We start from the raw sequence: 12809 nt of genomic DNA, 5'->3' as shown, positions 1-12809 counted from the left end.
TTGTTTCCAATGCAGGAACTTCTCTTATGCTGTTCCCTCTCCTGTTCCTCCTTCCACTCTTTGCGTGACTGGCTTCTCATTTTTAGGTCTTAACTAAAAGATATTTTTAGAGAGAACTTCCTAGAATATCCATCCTTAAATGTGTCACTTATCCTCTCTGATAACACCCATTATTTTTCTTCATAGCACTTCTGCCAATTTGTCCAAGATGTACTTATTTGTATTATTGTCTGTTTTCTGCCATTAGATGGTAAATTCCACAAACGCAAGGACTGTTTCCCTTATATCCATCCCTGTAGACCCAGCCTACTTAATTCCTGGCATGTATCAGTTACTCAGTGTGCTTGAATGAATGAATGAGGTAGCTCGGCAGGACCTGATTGATTAGGTGTAGCAGAAAGGGAGAGCAGGTATCAAGGATGGTGTGCAGGTTTCAGGCTTCAGCACTTGGGTAGGTGGTGGAAACATTGAGAAGGCAGATAGGCAGGTTTGGAGACAGATCCTAAGTTACATCTTAGGTCTGGGTACAGATGTTGATTAGGCTTTTGGGTGCATTAGTTCAGGGGAGCCATAAGAAACATTCTGCTGCTTGCTCATTAAAATTTCATTTCTAATTGTTAAATAAATGCGTGATCTGCTTAGAAAAAAATAATTTGTACTTGCATATTTGTAGTTGCCATTCAGTTTTCTAGGCCTTTGGGATTTTATCCATATTCAGTTTTTTAAATTTGTTATTAATCACAGCTTCCTTAATGAGACCATTTTGCCCATCTCAATGCATATATTTTTCATTAGTAACAACGACTCATTCAGTTCACCTGCTAAACCATATACGTACTTCAGAAAATTAAGTCATTTTTATAGTATATCTTCTTTTGTGTTGAGAAAATTTTTTATCATCAGCATTAGATAAACAACAGCTATTTTGAGGTAAAGTTGTATTTCTTACCATGTACATTCAAAGAAAATTTCAATGAAGTTTGACCACTGAGTTACTGATGAACACCCAGATCTTCAGGATTAAAACCCTTCTTTATAGATCAGAAAGCATTGTGATTAGAAAGCTTGCAATAGACATTTATGGGATCCCTGTAAAATCCAAAGCACAAAGTTAGGGACTAGAAGTTACAGCAATCTCATTCAAATGCTAAGAACTGGATCAGAATTCTGGCTTTGAGAACACAGAAGAAAGATGTTTCAGCCACTTCTCTTGGAAATCATTTCACAAACGTTTTCTTAAATAAAACTGGAAGTCTTCTGTAACCCAGAACCATAGTATATAAAGAAGGGGTGCTGAATGCAGTGATGAGACTGGAATTTGAATATGGCATCAAGAGACGTGGGGGCCGGGGGCTGTGGCTCATGCCTGTAATCCAAACAATTTGGGAGGCCGAGACGGGCAGATCACCTGAGGTCAGGAGTTCGAAACCAGCCTGGCCAACATGGCAAAACCCTGTCTCTACTAAAAATACAAAAATTAGCCAGGCATGGTGGCGCACGTCTGTAGTCCCAGCTACTCAGGAGGCTAAGGCAAGAGAATCGCTTGAACCCGGGATTGCGCCACTGCACTCCAACCTGAGTGACACAGCAGAACTCTGTCTTAAAAAATAAAAGAAAAAAGAAAAAAAAAGACGTAAGAATGTAGATTTCAGATGGAAGTAAGAGAGAGACCTCAATTTTCCACTGAGGTGGTCCATGTTCAGTGGTAACATTAACATTCACTTTTGAAGAACTGGAATGGGGAACTTAGGTTGGTGGTGAGAGCTTCCCTGAACCCTGTTTGACTCCAGAGAGTAGCATAGGAGGCAGATCTGAGTAAAGAAACACCTATACACTTGCCATCTTTGAGGGAAGTGCTGTGCCGGTGAGACAAGGCAGTGGAGAGGTACTTGAATTTATGGCTTGAAAGGATATACTCTGTACCAGAAAAAAAGACTAATGTACAATGATCAGCACTGAGACATTTCCTAGTAAAGTTATTGCCCCCCATAGATAAAGAGATATTCATTTAGATATCTAAGACGGGAAAAAAAAAAAAAAAAAGGCAAAGGCAATCCAGAGACCTGTAAAGGTGGGAGATAATGCTGACCATTGACTTTTCTAAGACAGCGTTGAATTCTAAAAGACATCTGAACAATGCCACTGATGTTTGGGGTTCTGGGAGAGTGAGTATAAGTGGGGAATTTTGAACCTAATCAAACTGTTGCTCAGTTATAAAAGCAATAAAAGTGTAAAGATATTCTCAAGAATTCAGGACCTCAGGAAAACAGTTTTCATAAATATTTTTTGAATAAGCTATTAGAGGACAAAATTAGCCAATTGAGAGATGGAGACTGGCAAAACACTTGTGGTAAGCTTTGATTCTCTCCATTTAATTACAAGACTGAGACCAAAATGTGGGAATTATGGTTAAAAACAGTATTTTAAATTATTTCTAACTGTTTATGGTAATTATTTTAAACCATGACAATGAAGAAATGTATAATTGTTAAAAGTTGGGAGGGTAGTAAGTGGGAAATGGTATAAAACAAGATTCAAAAGATATTACTTAAAAGTAATGATCAGGCCGGGCACAGTGGCTCAAGCCTGTAATCCCAGCACTTTGGGAGGCCGAGACGGGTGGATCACGAGGTCACAAGATCGAGACCATCCTGGCTAACACGGTGAAACCCCGTCTCTACTAAAAAATACAAAAAACTAGCCGGGCGAGGTGGCAGGTGCCTGTAGTCCCAGCTACTGGGGAGGCTGAGGCAGGTGAATGGCGTGAAGCTGGGAGGCGGAGCTTGCAGTGAGCTGAGATCCGGCCACTGCACTCCAGCCCGGGCGACAGAGCGAGACTCCGTCTTAAAAAAAAAAAAAAAAAAAGTAATAATCAAACTAATAGGGTTTATAAACCTTTGATGGTATATAGGTAACATTAGATAAACTAAATAATATAATTAAAAGCTAACAATTACATAGACCAAGAAAAATAATGTAATAGAAAATGATTAGTTAGAGACAGAAAAGGAAGCATATGGATATTAATTTTGACATTGTTTGTAGTGGAGTATCAAAATATGCTGTATAAAAATAGAGAATTTGGCCAGGTGTGGTGGTGCACACCTGTAATCCCAGCACTGTGGGAGACCAGTGCGTGTGGATCACTTGAGCTCAGGAGTTCAAGACCAGCCTGGGCAACATGGCAAAACCATTATCTCTACCAAAAATGCAAAAAGTTAACCAGGCGTGGTGGCGCATGCCTGTGGTCCCAGCTACTTGGGAGGCTAAGGTGGGAGGATCACTTGAGCCCTGGAGGTGGAGGTTGCAGTGAGCTGAGATCAAGAGGATTTAAGCTGGGTGGGGTGGCATGCACCTCTAGTCCCACCTACTCAAGAGGCTGAGGCAGGAAGATTGCTTGAGCCCAGGGTTCAAGGCCAGCCTGGGCAATGTAGCAAGAGTTCCTTCCTCCTCAGAAAAAAAAGAGAAGAAAGAGGATTTATGATATGATGCAAAGTTATAACAACAGTGATAACACTAGAAAAATTTACAGTAGAATAAAAACTGGAAAAAGTTTCTTTACTCTTAAAAGGAGATACTGAAATAGATAGTCTCTTTTCAGTCTCTGGCTGTTGTTTTTCTGCCTGAGATGAAGCCAACAGAAGGAGGAGGATTCGACCAACAGAAAGAGGAGCTGAGCAAGAGCCCTGATGCAGCAATGAAAACAGAGAGCTTGACATATATTCACATATATCTCATATACATTCATATAATCACAATATAACTATAAACTCGGTAGAGACTCTCAGATTAGATCACAAGCCAAAACCCAACTATATGCTGTGCAGGTAACTGCTATCAAATGATACATACATTTCTGAAAACAGTTGACACTCTAAAAAATAATGGAACTGGCCGGGCGCGGTGGCTCCTGCCTATAATCCCAGCACTTTGGGAGGCCGAGGCAGGCGGATCACAAGGTCAGGAGATCAAGACCATCCTGGCTAACATGATGAAACCCCGTCTCTACTAAAAAAAAATACAAAAAATTAGCCGGGCCTGGTGGCAGGCGTCTGTAGTCCCAGCTACTCGGGAGGCTGAGGCAGGAGAATGTCGTGAACCCGGGAGGCGGAGCTTGCAGTGAGATGAAATCGCGCCACTGCACTCCAGCCTGGCTACAGAGCGAGACTTTGTCTCCAAAAAAAAAACACGGAGCTATGGGGCAGACTACTCAAAATCTATGTAACTTTATAATCAGATAACTAACAAAGCTAATTCTAATAAAATACTAGTATAGTTTAAAGGACATGATAAATTTTTAATAAGCGTGTCAGTAAATATAGGAATTTTCTGTAAAAAATTTTAAGGTGAAGTTATGTGACTAGAAAAGGATGTAAGGAAAATTGAAACTTGACTTACAGAGGCAAGTGCAAAATGCACAGAGATTGGGAAACATATATATGTAATTTTTGTTTTTTGAGATAGGGTCTCACTTTGGTACTCAAGCCTGGAGTGCAGTGGCATGATCGCGACTCACTACAGTCTCAACCTCCTAGGCTCAAGGGATTCTCCTACCTTAATCTGTCAAGTATCTGGGACTACAGGCATGCACCACAACACCCAGCGAATTTTTAAATTTTTGGTAGAGACCAGGTCTCACTGTGTTGCCCAGCCTGATCTCCAACTTCTGGGGTCAAGCCATCCTCCCGTCTCAGCCTCCCAAAGTGCTGGGATTACAAGCATGAGCCTCCTTGCCTGGCCAGAAAACACACACATTAAATGACCAAACTGAGCCAAGGAGAACAAAGGTGGAGAGAATGGACATCTTGTATAATACACTCTTCTTCCACAGTGTGTTACCTTCTGCTGTGTTGGAACATTGGTGCAAAATCTCAGTGAAATGTCCAAAGTAGAAAATAGTTGGAATAATGGTTCAGAACACAATGAAGCAAAATTAGACATTTTTAACAAAATTAGGAAATAAAATGAACCTACCTCCTGGAAATGTTATAACACTAAAATTTTTTTATTCAAAAGTTTTTATTATGCAATCAGTAATGCATAGTAACTAGATAAAAATAATGATGAGAATAATAGCATTATATAGCAAAATCTAGAGATGCAGATAAACCAGTACTCAGAGGAAATTTATATACTTAAAAACTTTTATTAATATAAATAAGTAGGGAAAGAAATTAAGCATCCAATTCAAGAAGTTAGAAAAAAAGATTTAAAGCAGAAGGAAAGACAATTAACAAAAACAGAGTATTATAAAAAAGTAGAACCAATGAAAAAATATCCAAAATCTAAATGTTTGAAAACGCTAATAAGGTAAACTGGTAGATAACCAAAAGGGGTATGGAGGAGAGATTAGGAAGAGGAAGCATAGATATAGAAGACAATAAATGAAAATAAGAAATAATCACGGCCCCCCCCAAAATTAAAATTATCATAAGACATTACTATGTACAACTCTATGCAAATCAGTTTAAAAGCTTGGAAGAAGTAGGTGATTTTCTAGAAACTGTAAATGAACAAAGAGCTAAACCTCCTCTCCTCACAACCCCTCCAGCACACATACACAGAACATCAGACCTAGATGGTTCTACATGTGACTTCTACCGGAATTTCAAGTATAGTTAATACTTTCAAGTCATTTTCTTATGCCAGCAGAACCATGATAGTAATACATAACAGAAATAACATAAAATAGACAAAATTTGCTTATGAATACCAATGCAGAAATACTAAATAAAATATTAACATGCAGAATTCAACAGCGTATTAAAGGAATATACCACAAGCAAGTGGGATTCATAAGACATTAAATAATGCTTCTATATTAGGAAATCTTTTAATAGAGCAAAAGAAAAATTGTATCATCTCCATAGATGCTGAAAACCCATTTGGTAAAATTTAACATGAATTTTTTATTTTAAGAAATGCCTTATTAAAATATGAATAGGAAATTATTTAATAAGTCTTAAATAGATCCATATCAGTGTATCTGTATCATTTAACCCCAAGGTTATCATTGTTCTTTAAAGTAAAATGCTGGGAGATTTTCTCTTTAATATCAGTAATGAGCCACAACCTATCACTGTAGTTTAACATGTTCTAGAGGTACCTGTTTTGGAAGTACTTAGAAAACAAAAGGCTATATGGAGCATAAAAATGGAAAAGAAGTGATAAAGTTACCAGTTTTGCAAATGATGTGGACTTGGAATGTTTGAATTGTATACTTGCAGAACCTGAGATGATCAACTAAAAATCTTGGGTAGTTGGTTGGGTACAGTATAAATATACAACAGTTAATAACCTTATATACAATTAACAGTTAGAAAATAAACTGGAAAATTTCTGTTTGCAGTAAGAATAGCACTACAGAAAATACCCAAGAATAAATAAATCTAACAAAACTCTTTAAGATTAAAAAAAAGGTGGGGTGGGGAGAAAATCAAAAAGCTACTTGGGAGATGCAAAAGATATGAAAAATAAACAATACAGCAATAATCTATTCTTACAGAGGAAGATTCCCAATCATAAATGTGTCAGGTTTTCTTAAACTTAGTATATATTTAATTTTATCAATGCAAATACCAACAGGATTTTTTAAATGATAGGAGCTGATTCTGAAGCTTATTTGTTATACAAAAGTTTTAAAATGTCCTGGAATGCTTTGAAATAATAGAGTGAGGAGGAGATTGAATAGGCTTGTCAGTTACTAAGACAAATTTTTATGATACCTAATTTTAAATAGTAGTATACTTTTCCCTAATAAGGATACCAGTTAATGGAATAGAATTAAAGATTCAGGATAGACCCAAATACATTTAGGAATTTAGCATATGATAAAGATGCCATCAGAGTGATGAAAAAATAGAGTCACAAAGACAAAGGTAAATGAAAATATATATATATATTATGTATATATTATAGACAAAAGGTTAAATATATATTTAAAATGCTTATAATAATATAATAAGGCTAAATTAATAATATGTAAATAATAGATATTAAGAATTAAGACTTTCTAGGCAGGGTGTCTCACACCTGTAATCCCAATGCTTTGGGAGGCTGAGGCCGAAGAATCGCTTGAGCCCAGGAGTTTGAGACCAGCCTGGACAACATTGTGAGACCCCCATCTCTAACAACAACAACAAAAACACGTGTTTTTTTAATTAGTCAGGTGTGGTGGTGTGTGCCTGTAGGCCCAGCTATGTCGGAGAATTGCTTGAACCCAGGAGGACAAGGCTGCAGTGAGCTGTGATTACATCACTGCGTGCCAGCCTGGGTTGCAGAGTAAGACCCTGTCTCAAACAAATTTTGCTTTAATGAATTAAGACTAAATATGAATATAAATATTCTTAAATATGTCGAGTTCCTATAAATTGATATTTTAAAAAGAAAATGGACAGATGACAAAATTCACAGAAAATGAGAAAATACAGATAACTAGTATGTACTTGAAAAAGTGTTAAATCTTCTAAAAGAAATGCAAAATAAATAAAATCATAATATGTATTACAATTAAATAAGCAAAGATGAAGAGGTTTGATAATGTATCTGGGAAGGTGTGATTGAAGCAGCAGTCTTACATCTTGTCATGGGAGTATAAGTTAGTTCAACATATGTGCAGGGCAGTAGCAATATAGCAGTTCCAGTCTTGGAAATTCATTCTATAGATATACTTGCCCCTGCATGGGAAACATTCTACCACAAGGATACCCATTGCAGTGTTGTCTGTAATAGCAACAATGCAAATAATGCAAATGCCTAACTGTAGGGAGTTAGGAAACCGGAAAAATGTATTCTGGTATATCAGTAGATATACCAGAATAGAATGCAGCTATTAGAAAGATTAAGGTGACTGTATACATAATGATATGGTATTATCTCTAATATATAATGGTAAGAAGCAGAGTATAGAATAGGGCTTATAGTATATTCCTCCCCCCACCCCCATTTTAAAAGGAAAAGAATAAGAAATATAGAATCTTGAAAATTATATGTAATCGATTGGTAACATTGGTTGTTGTGAAGAGAGAAACTTGGTAACAAAGGGTTGAGATGAGCAGGTGCCTTACTTTCACTCTACCCATTTGTAGCTTTCAGAAACTGTCCTATATGCTTGTATTGCCTGTTCAAATTTTATTAATTAATTAAAATCAAATGGATCATGATCCATACTGAAAAAAAATCTTAATTTCTATTTCAGAACGTATAGGTGGATGTTTTGGTAAATGGCAGATCAAAATGCACACGTCAGTTCTAGGTGGATGGCACATCAAAATGTGAACAGTGAAACAGTAAACCTTTGGAAGAAATGGAAAATGTTTCATAACCTTGAAATAAGCAAAATGTCTTCAACAGGAGGCAAAAAGCATGAATCATAAGGGAAATAAATTGATAAATTGGACTATATAAGATTAGGAATTCTTGTTTGTTAAAAGATACCATAAAAAATGAAAAGGCAAGCCACAGATTGGAGAAGATATTTGCAATAAATATAACAAGCATTCGTTTCTAGAATATGTTAAAAACCTCCTACAAACAGAAAAAAAGCAGACAATCCAGTAGATAAATGGGCAAAATACTTGAACGGGCATTTCAGGAAAGAGGATATCCAAATGAAAATTAAAACCACAGTGGAGCACCTCTACATGCCCAGAATGGTTAAAGTAAGAAAGGTTAACAGTGTTTGGTGTTACTGAAGATAATGGAGCACCTTTTCCTCATGGTGGGGAAAGTAAATTGATATGACCACTTTGGCAAATTGTCTTTGGTTTTATGGCTGAACACATGATTTCCTGTGACCCAGCAATTCCACTCTTAGGTATATACCCAAGAGAGATGCATGCACATGATCACCAAAAGGCATCCACTAGAATGTTATGGCAGTTTTATTGGAAATAGCCAAAAACTGAAAACTAATAGAATGCAATATCCAGTAGAATGGAAAAATAAGTTATAATATATTCACACAATGGAATGTTGTGCAGCAATGAGAATAAATTACCTACAAATGCACAACAATATGGATGAAGTTCACAAACCATAATGGTGAGCAAAAGAAGCCAGACACAAAAGAGCTTACCTTCTGGGGGTCCATTCATATGTGTTACAATAATAGGCCAAAGAAAACTATGATGTTTCAAGTCAGGATAGCAGGTTTTCTTGGTGAGAGCGAGTGACTGGAAGAAGAGGACATGAAAAAGGCTTCTGGGGTGCTGGTGATGTTCTTTTTCTTGATCTGGGCACTGGATTCACAGGTGTATTCAATTTGTGAAAATTAATCACATGCACTTAACGACTAGTCTATTTCATTGTATGTGTGTTACACCTATTAAAAAGTTTTTAAAAGGAATGGGTCAGAAAAAATTCTAAAACTAGAGGTAAATGCAAGACAGTTGGAATAGTTTTGTATTTTATTGTCAGTCTTCTCTGGTCTTACTTGATTTTGTTATTAACTAAAAAACTTATTCCTATTACTTAACTTTAAAACTATTTCCTTCCCTCTTACTCATGTAAAATCAGTGATGGTGTCTTTACCCTTTCAACCACCTCATGTGGCTCATTCCATGCTATTAGGAAAGCATGGAGCAAAGCAGAGTATAGAATAGGGTTTATAGTATATTCCTCCCCCATCCCCATTTTAAAAGGAAAAGAATAAGAAATATAGAATCTTGAAAATTATATATAATCAATTGGTAACATTGGTTGTTGTGAAGAGGGAAACTTGGTAACAAAGGGTTGAGATGAGCAGGTGCCTTACTTCAACAGGAGGCAAAAGCATGAATCTTAAGGGAAATAAATTGATAAATTGAACTATATAATATTAGGAATTATTGTTTATTAAAAGATGCCATAAAAAATGAAAAGGCAAGCCACAGATTGGAGAAGATATTTGCAATAAATATAACAAACATTCATTTCTAGAATATGTTAAAAACCTCCTAAAAACGGGAAAAAAGCAGACAACATCACACTGTGTGATGTTTGTCTTTAGTTTTGTTTTCCTGCAGGTGAAATTGGCTGTTTGTCAACTAAGATTGAAGCCCAATAGAAAGGAAGGGAAGGCTTGAAAACAAGGCTTGACTGAGGACGAGTTGAACAGGTGTAAATGTGTCAGTCATCTTCATGTGTGTTAGCATGGTGCTGAAATGCGGAGAAGATACAGAAGTAGAAGAGCTTCACCCAGGGGACTGTGGCAGGTGATGACATCCACACCAGCATTCTGGACCCTTCTGTGGTTGTCTTCACCAGTTCCACTAATAGCAGACTAACTAATGCTGCTTAATTAAATCCAACAGACTTAAACTTTTTTGCTCACATATATCTTAAAAGAACTTAGAATATTCTTTACCACTCACTTCTAAATTGACATCCAAAGGTTTTTCAACATGTTTCAATTTTGTAAAAAAGGAGGTAGGATATAGATGAATATTTTATAAAATGAAGAGGAGGAGGCCAGGCATGGTGGCTCATGCCTGTAATCCCAGCACTTCGGGAGGCCAAGGTGAGCAGATCACCTGAGGTCAGGAGTTCAAGACCAGCCTGGCCAACATGGTGAAACCCCATCTCTACAAAATACAAAATTAGCCAGGCGTGATGGTGGGTGCCTGTAATCCCAGCTACTTGAGAGACTGAGGCAGGAGAATCGCTTGAATCCAGGAGACGGAGGTTGCAGTGAGCCAAAATTGTACCATTGCACTCCAGCCTGGGTGACAGAGCAAGGCCCCGTCTCAAAAATAATAAATAAAAAGAGGAGGAGCAACTGTAACTAGAATCAATATTTCATGATATGATTTGATAATATTAACTACCTTGTGAATTAAAAGCACACTGAATCATCTGAAAGAAATTAATAAAATTTTAAGCTGCTACTTTATCTTGAGCTTTTTGGTAGTTCTGCAGAATATTCTAGTTCTAGTTAGAAGAATCAACCTCACTAACATATAACCGCTTCCTGTGTCCTAAATTCAGAACACCCCACTTCAGGCCCCAAACACTGTTTCTAACGGTACATTTCACCTTTGTCCAAATATCCATAAGACACGAGGTGCTATGGATTTAATTATTTAAAGACAGGAAATGCTAATGGGTAGAAGTCAAAAGTCTTTTGACTTGAGGAGTCAAACAAAATTTATAAATCAATATATCCCAGAATATGTACCATAGTAGGTTTGGGATGGCACCATGTACAAACTCAGTCTACATCTCAGACAAAGTTTTTAAAAGATCCCATGTGAAAGTTGAGAACCTGGAAATTTTTCTCCTAAAGTTGTCTGTGACTGTTTATTTCTTAGAAAATCTTTGTTTGAAGTTAGAAGACTGCTGTGATAGATATTTGAACAAGTAGCCAAGAAAAACAGATGTGCTGGCTCTTTTGGCTTTCCATGTAAACAGTCAAGGAAGCCAGCATGGCAAATGGTTACATTCAACCTGTGGCTTCCATGTTTTTGATGGAAAGATAAACACCTTTGTTGTTAATAGATAAACAATTTCAACTGGAAGAAAATAGCATGACTAAAAGTTAAGTGTATTGAAGCATAAAAGTTACTTTTGTATATTTGAATTTGGAAATGTGATCCCTCAAAATGTTCTTATAAAATAGCTAACTAGTTTAGTGAATTTTAGTTTATATCATTTTGTAAAGTTATGTGGATTTTGGCAGTTATGCCTTATGATTGTCATTTTAAAATAACATGGCTATTCATATATATGTGTAGTAATACACAAAGTAGTGTGTAAATAAAATTCAGTTTATTAGGAATTTTATCATTGGATGTAATAATTACAAAGACTTCCACTAAGCAACCTTACAAGTTAATATAGTTTTTCTAGATAACAAAATACTTTTACCTTATACTTTAGAAATCAGAAATTACATATTTTATGTTGTTTGAAATTAACCTCTGTGTTTGCCTCTCAGCAGTCAATAGAGTAGCTTGTTTTTTTTTTTAATTGTATGCTTTCTTTAGAGTTTCTTTTGAGTTTCACCAGACCATGTCTAACATAATAGTGATGATTTTTGACAAAATGTTTTGTTGTTAATGTTAAGATCCTAAATTAAATTACATTTTACTGAAATGAAACCATGTAAATGATGTAATTGAACTTAACTATTATTTAAAAATTGGTGAAAATAGAGTAAGATTTCCTGCCTAGGACACAAGCACTAGAACTTTGTTTCTCAAAATGTATTCTTTCAAACCTCATCATGAACATAGAGATGCTGGTTAAGATACAGATTCCTACACCTGCTACGTGGTAATCTGCGTTTTGATCAAGCATCCTGGATGATTCTGAAGCACAGGAATCTGTGAAGACCGCTATTCTAGGGCAACATTACTTAATCATGGATGATCCAAAACAGAAAGAGGCACCTCAAGTCCTTTTTCAGCAGAGTCCAAATAATAAAGTAATAAAAAGAAACGATGGGTCCTGGAGACATACCCCCTTCTTTACATCTTGACTGTGATAGCCTAATTCAAATGTAACTCTCCTGTCTTTGTAGCTGTGACATTTTATCCTCATTACCCTCCAAAATACCAAATATTTCCATTCATCACTTACTACAAATGCCCTGAAATTACATGCAGAATGCTTATAAACTATGTTTACCCGAATTGCTGTAGAAGAACAAGTATTTAATTAACTGCCATAAAAAATTTGCTTTGTCATTTTTAAATACAGATTTTTAGTGATGCATTAAAATAACAAATACAGATATTTTAGTTTAATTCAGTAAAATGGAACCAGTATAACCTGTGTTTTCACAAATGAAGTGATTCAGAATGGGTTTGTCAGCACCAATGGGGCCTTTG

The 12809-nt window shown here is 36.3% G+C and overlaps 1 protein-coding gene across 2 annotated transcripts in view; it reads left to right on the top strand.

The window, feature by feature from the left end:
- KIAA1958 (KIAA1958 ortholog) overlaps positions 1-12809 on the top strand; it is a 185974-nt gene that overhangs the window by 129208 nt on the left and 43957 nt on the right. The window lies entirely within an intron of this gene.

This window comes from Rhinopithecus bieti, unplaced genomic scaffold (genome assembly GCF_001698545.2).
Source record: "Rhinopithecus bieti isolate Rb0 unplaced genomic scaffold, ASM169854v2 scaffold_16175, whole genome shotgun sequence".
Lineage (NCBI taxonomy): Eukaryota > Metazoa > Chordata > Mammalia > Primates > Cercopithecidae > Rhinopithecus > Rhinopithecus bieti.
The sequence above is the reverse complement of the archived record's forward strand: the minus strand, read 5'-3'. Positions and strand labels throughout refer to the sequence as shown.